The 7,486-nt window shown below is 43.8% G+C and overlaps 1 long non-coding RNA gene across 1 annotated transcript; it reads right to left on the reverse strand.

The window, feature by feature from the left end:
* Positions 1-2,273: 2,273 nt before the first annotated feature.
* On the reverse strand, positions 2,274-2,760 carry LOC120939681. Its single transcript, XR_005749351.1, has 3 exons — positions 2,668-2,760; positions 2,400-2,574; positions 2,274-2,315 (listed from the first exon to the last, which is right to left on the reverse strand). It is a non-coding gene; the product is annotated as an uncharacterized LOC120939681 (long non-coding RNA).
* Positions 2,761-7,486: the final 4,726 nt, after the last annotated feature.

Below are 7,486 nucleotides of genomic sequence, written 5' to 3' on the forward strand. Positions count from 1 at the left end.
GTGGGAATTAAAAAATAATGCCTGTCTCCAGGCTAGTGCAAGAGATATGTAAATGACCTGTCATTCACAGCAAGGGGGAGGAACGGACAAAAGTTTTCTCCTGTTTGTCCGTTTATTTCACTGAAAAAAGAAAAGAGGATTGCTCAGAGCTGGATTAACTCTTTGTGGCAAGACTGGGCACAGATGATAAGAAATATTTTACTCCACATTGTGACAGCAAAAAATAAATAAAAATTCGGGTTTACGTCCACTTTAAATATTCCCCATGGCAGTGCTGAGTTCCATGTGAACTTTTTTAACAATAGTCCACATTTAATATCAAGATTCACCTCCCAGGGCTTTTAATAGGGTTTTCAGCTTAGTCTGGGTTTTACAGATTTTAAGCAGGATGCCCCACAAATAGAACTTGGGCAGATTGCAATCCTTAACTGCTTGCCGACCAGCGATCTCGCTCTACTCCCAGTCACTCCCCCCCCCCCAGTTAGAAACTCCTCCCTAGGGAACACTCAACCCTTTGATCGCCCCCCTAGTTTTGACCCCTTCCCTGACAGTTATTTATACAGTAATCCAGGGCTCGACAAATACCGGGCGCCAGGTCGCCATGGCGACTAGAAATAGTGTCCTGGCGACTTGGCTTGAAAGGTGGGCATCTGGTGGTGAGCCGTTGGTATTACAAGTTATTACCACCAGATGTGAGCTGGCGCCATCTGGTGGTGGCCGTTGGTATTACAAGTTAATCATTACAAGTTAAACAGCAATTCTAATGTAATTTTTCACTATTTTCACTGCCATCTTCTTCCCTCTAATTAGAACCCCCAAACATTATATATATTTTTTATCCTAACACCCTAAAAAATAAAATGGCGATTGTTGCAATACTTTCTGTCACGCCGTATTTGCGCAGCGGTCTTACAAGCGCACTTTTTTGGGAAAAAATTACACTTTTTTTAATTAAAAAATAAGACAACAGTAAAGTTATCCCCATTTTTTTGAATATTATGAAAGATTATGTTATGCCGAGTAAATTCATACCCAACATGTCACGCTTCAAAATTGCGTCCGCTCGTGGAATACTGACAAACTTTTACCCTTTAAAATCTTCATAGGTGACGTTTAAAAAAATCTACAGGTTGTATGTTTTGAGTTACAGAGGAGGTCTAGGGCTAGAATTATTGCTCTCGCTCTACCAATCGCGGCGATACCTCACATGTGTGGTTTGAACACCGTTTACATATGCGAGCGCTGCTCGCGTATGTGTTCGCTTCTGCGCGCAAGCTCGTCTGATGCGTTTTCTGGCTCCTAACTTTTTTAGCTGGCTCCTAGATTCCAAGCAAATTGGTCAAACCCTGCAGTAATCAGTGACTATTTTTTTTTAGCTCTGATCACTGTAATAATGTCACTGGTCCCCCAAAAAAATGTCAAAAGTGTCTGATCTGCCTGCCGCAATCCCGCTAAAAATCACTGATCACAGCCATTGCTAGTAAAAAATAAATAAAAATCATTAAGGGAGTAAATCCTTCTGGGGCTGAAGTGGTTAATTAGTCTTAAAGAGTTATTAGAACATGGACTTTAAAGCTCAGAAGTGTGCTAAGAATTTGTTTATTTTCATGTGTTTTTTTTCTTTATTCCTATAAAGCAGGGGTGTCAAACTCTATTTTATCGTGGGCCGCATTAGCAGTATGGTTGCCCACATAGGGCCGGTTGTATCTGGGATGCAATACATACAGAGTGCAGTGTTCCGGAGTGTGCTACATACAGAGTGCAGTGTTCAGGAGTACTTATAAGAAAAAAGGGGGGGACCACCCGAAGGTGTTTGGGACTTTAAATGAGAATACGTCTGTGATGTATCTCCATCCTTGTGTCTTGGACTTTATATGAGATTACATCCATACTATATCTCCATCCCGTATGCGGAAAATTGCAACAAAGGGAATTTGGGACTTTAAATGAAACAGTGGGCTGAATGGGGACAAAGTAATGAAACAAGCCATAGATGAAATGTTCATGTATTGAGAAAGTAGAATATTTGGTAGAAACAAATAACTTGTACAAAAGTACAGAACATACATTTCATACATAATACAATAATTGATATAAAAATACATTAAATAAATAACAGTCCATGACAACATATATAGCCACATAGAGGTTGGGCATAACCACGCAATAGGTGAAGTATAAAATGTAAATAGATCATAGAAGTACTGGTTGATCAGAATGGGTCCCATAAACGCATATAGCTACATCTTTGTAAGCCCGACGCGGCGTTTCGTGTATATGAAAAACACTCATCAGGGGCGGATGTAGTGGGATATCTGGAATACAGATTTGATTAGTGATCAAGGTATTAAAATTGGATCCACCAAAAAAGAGGTAGTAAGTCAATTCTGGTTACTTACATAGTATGTCAAAGTGGTAATGTAAATACAGTTAAGACCAAACATATGCCTGTCCCGGGACAGAGGTGGCAGACCAGCAGGCAAACAGCAGAGCGCATAAAGCATCCCTCCCAGACAGCACAGCGACCATGGGTAAAGTAAAATTGTAGTGTATCCTTATAGTACAGGTAGGTATCTGTAATGAATGAATGAATAGGTCCATCAAACAGTGACCCACATAGTAGGGGGATAAGGGCATAACAAATACATTAAAATTAACAAAGGATACCTGGAATGCGAGTAGGATGGCCACAGCTAGTGACAGCTGTAAGGCCTGCATAGAAAATGGCCACTGGCTGAAGAACTGGGAAGGTGCTTAAATACGTCCAGCAAATGCACCAGACTGCCCGCAACGTCACGTCAGCTGACCAGTGTGGGGGCGGGGCCCTCAATCAGACAGCACAATTGCCTGTACTGAAGAGATGCTGCACACACCCACTTGATCAGCTGTGATGGATACTAGCCATACAACAGGGCGACGCCCAATAAGGACATCACTCGGATGGCACGTAACGTTTCATTTAAAGTCCCAAATTCCCTTTGTTGCAATTTTCAGGAGTACTTACGTACCGGGTCCAGAGTTCAGGAGTGCATTACATACAGAGTGCAGAGTTCAGGAGTAGGTTACATACAGAGTGCAGAGTTCAGGAGTATGCTATGTACAGAGTGCAGAATTAAGGCGTGCGTTACATACAGAGTTCAGGAGTACCCTATGCATACAGGGAAGCACTATGGACAGAGTACAACATCAATTGCCTCCACCCCCTACCCAGTAACTCCAATGAAGTCTACTCTCTCTACTACCTGTGTACTTGGATCCATTATACCTCCCTGTGTAGGTGGCTCTGGCTTGCACATTCTGAAGAGTTTTCCCCACTGTGAGGGATCTGTTACACCCGGAAGCCCCTGAAAGCAAAGTTGTACCTTGTAAACACAAAACGCTTCTGTGCTTACGAGTGACAGCGTGGAGTGCGAGCAGAGGGTGAGTTCTGCCACATTCTGGCTGCAAAACTGGGTGGGAGGTTGCGGTCTGGATTCCACCAGTGGGCCTCGTGTTTGACATGTCCGCTATAAAGGAATTCTGTCATCAAGCAAAATATCTGTTCTGAGAAGTCTTTGATGAAATCTTCAATTCCCCAGTTATACTGCAGAATATTTCTGGCCCGTGAATTATTTGTTCTTCAGCACAGAGAAGTGACGTGCCTAAGATTAGTATTCACTCTTTATTAGAAGACATGAAGTAGCACAGGAACATATTCGCCAGCACACCACGGATCGTATATAACGTCCTAAAAAGTTTTAATGCACAGAAAACATCACAAGAGGTGCAACGTTTCGAGGCCGCATAGGACCTCTTCGTCACTTCGTCACTTGCCTGATGAAAAGGTCCTATGCGGCCTCGAAACGTTGCACCTCTTGTGATGTTTTCTGCGCATTAAAACTTTTTATGGACGTTATATACGATCCGTGGTTTGCTGGCGAACAGGGCCGGATTTGTTCTCCCTGCCACCCAAGGCCAGGTTCCGCAATGTACCCCCCCCCCCCCCCCCCAAATCAACGGAGAATGGTAACCGGATGGCAGGGGCGGCACGGTTAGTTCAAATATTTTATTGTTTCTTTTTTTTTACTTTTTTTTTTTGTAGCTTGTCGTTTACTTTTTTTTTTGTATACTTTTTTTATATAATATTATTTTTCTTATTCTTTACTTTTTAATTACTTTTTTATTTTATAAATTTAATTATTATTTCTTATTTATTTTTTTCACTTAAAGGGTCACTAAAGGAAAAAAATGTTTTTGCTGAAATGACTGTTTACAGGGTAAAGATTCCTTTTAAAAATGATTAAAAATTGATTAAATGCAATCATATAATGTGCCTTTAGTTTCACTTTCGTTTTTAAACTGGTTTCATGTTTCTGTGAAGTAAAGAGACCCACAGAACAAAAACAAACAAATCCAGGGCAGTGTTTTGTTTTTAGAATGAATCTGAGGAGGTTTAGACACACAGCTTGGACCACAGTGAAAAGCTGCCATGAGATTTTTCATAAGGAGCCAGACAAGCAGGAAGTGTGGAGATCACAGCAGAATTACAGCAACTTCAAAGCAAAAACGAGCAATGAGGACATGAAACCAGTACTGCAGTAAGGTAAAGGAAGCTATTTAGCTAAAAAAAAATGTGTGATCGCAATTGGAGGTGACAGGTTCTCTTTATTGACCCTGTCACCTCCAAAACAGGAGTCCTAGCACTGTGCTAGAACTCCTGTCACAGCTGAGATGGGAAGAGCACAGTTCACCCCTCTCACTGTGTATATCGGGGGGAGGGACAGGAGACGGACTCGGCGACTAGGGGGAGAACGGAGTCCCGAAGACAGAGCCAGCAGAGAGACGTATGGGGGGGGGGGGGGGGGGGGGACGGAATGCAGCACACATTTTATAAGTGATTTTGGCGACATCGCCACAATCACTTGTTAACGAGCGAGCGGATTTCCCCACACTACATTTAGCCCTGCTAGAAAGCAACTTACCGCCCTTAACTGTATGTTCCGGCCGTCGGGGGACTCCATGCAGCTGCCGCCCCTCTGTGCCCTGCCGCCCCTCTGTGCCCTGCCTCCCAGAGGCCTGACCTCGGTGGCCTTGTGGGAAATCCAGGCCTGCTGGCGAATATGTTCATGTGGTTGATTGTTCCAGTACCCAGCTGGTGATCGCTTCAGCACCCATTTTTGTACTTTTGAGCCGTTTCCCCAGGAAGGTGTGCGATTGGAAGATTTACTATGAAGTAGCACAGGTCATCACTACTTTGTCATCTGTCCTTCCAACCTAAGGCTGGCTGGTTTATTATGATGTGTCTCCTGACAAACACATAGAAATCAATAGCATGCTGTTAAAAGTTAACCTACAGGACAAGCCCCTGGATGGATGGAGATCACTTTAGGTTCTTCTAGAATGTATTTGACCGATTTCCCCGATCATAGACATACCTATGCAAAGCGGGGAAGAAACTTCATGTCGCGGTTCTGCTGGGGGATAGAACATGGCAGGAGATTATTTCAGATGGAGTGTAAAGCAGCAGTGCTGGGAAATGCCTACTCTTACAGTTCCATCAGTAATGATACGGAGCGCCCTCCATGGCTCTTCAGTGTGACATTTATTGATTATTTCATTAAGGTTAATGTTTATAATGTAAGTTGCCGAGTCCTTCATTGTTGCCCCAGGATATGCAATAAGACAAAATGCTTTCTAGAACACTGCTGATGCAGCGCGAACGTTACGTTACAGGACAATGTATCCCAAAATATTGCTGCACATGACATCTACTCGGCTTCCCTTCTGGTTTATTAAGTCAGTATAGATTCCATAAGACAATAAGCCTTGATCTCTACAAATCCCGCTTCGCCTTTGTTTCATGCACTTTATGGCTCCAACAATTACACCAAAAAATTTGCATTATTGATCAGCGATATACAAGTGACAAGTATAATTACGGGTCCTTTAATCATTTCCCATAGACTCTACACAGTGTGGATGGGAATCCGAGTTGTAAATCAATAACGTCCTTTGAAAACTTGAGAGAATTGTAGCTGGCGACTGTAAACATATCTCTCACATGTTTACGACTCTGAATAGATGCATGTTTCTTGCTGCAGGTTGTAGAAGGGGAGCATTTCTCAAAGTACAGTGGAACCTTGGATTACGAGCATAGTCCGTTCCAGGAGAATGCTTGTAATCCAAAGCACTCACATATCAAAGCGAGTTTCCTCATAGAAGTCAATGGAAACAAAGATATTTTGTTCTGCATCGACTTCTATGGCATGCAATACCGCATGTGGCCAGAGGTGGGGGGCGCCAGAAAGCCTCGGAAATACTCTGAGACAACTCGTCTGATCTCAGAAACCCTTGTAACACTCAGGCCCCGTACACACGACAGAGGAACTCGACGTGCTTGGCACGTCGAGTTCCTCGTCGAGTTTTGGGATGAAGCCGCCGAGGAGCTCGGCGGGCCGGCTTCTCCCATAGAAGAGCGAAGACAACGAGAAAATAGAGAACATGTTCTCTATTTTCTCGTCGAGTTCCTCGGCGGCTCCATCGAGCCAAAACTGTACAGACGACAGAGATTCTCGGCAGAATCCAGGTTTTGACCGAGTTTCTCGGCGAATTCTGCCGAGAATCTCTGTCGTGTGTACGAGGCCTCAGGAACTAAGGGCCTGATCCACAAAAGGGATACGCCGGCGTATCTACTGATACGCCGTCGTATCCCTGTTTCTATCTATGGAACTGATCCACAGAATCAGTTTCTCATAGATAGGCAGAAGATCCGACATGTGTAAGGGACTTACACTGCCAGATCTTAGGATGCAGTACCGCAGCCGCCGCTGGGGGCATTTCTCGTCGAAATCCAGCGTTGGGTATGCAAATTAGCACTTACAGAGATCCACAAAGCTTTTACGCTTCGTTTTTTCTCCGTAAGTATTAGTTTGCCGTCGCAAAATTAGGGCTGCTTTTACAAGGTGTAAAGTTAGTACACCTTGTAAAAGTAGACCCTTCTTTCCAGCGACGCTGTCAAATTTATTTAGAATTTTTTTTTTTTTCCGCCGCATCTCTTTTTTTTCCCGACGCAACTTTTTTTACCCGGCGCGATTCACAAAACTCGGTGTAACGTAATTTCGCGCAATGCACGTCGGGAAAATCGCGTCGGGAGCATGCACAGTACGTCCGGCACGGGAGCGCGCCTAATTTAAATGGGACTCGCCCCATTAGATTAGGAACGCCTTGCGCCGGACGGATTTAAGTTACACCGCTCAAAATTTCTAGGTAAGTGCTTTGTGGATCGGGCACTTAGGTAGAGATTTTGCGGCGGTGTAACTTAAATGCCAAAAGTTAAGTTACGGACGGTTTTTGTGGATCAGGCCCTAAGTATTTTCAAGTATTTCTGAACAGCTTGGAATGGCTCCGAACCGCTCCGAGTGTCACTGGCACCCCCGCACCTCAGGCCAAATGCGGTACTGTACACCCCATTAGCTTGAATTATGTTTGTTTTGTGAGACAACACTCG

This window comes from Rana temporaria, chromosome 5, assembly GCF_905171775.1.
Source record: "Rana temporaria chromosome 5, aRanTem1.1, whole genome shotgun sequence".
Classification (NCBI taxonomy): Eukaryota; Metazoa; Chordata; class Amphibia; order Anura; family Ranidae; genus Rana; species Rana temporaria.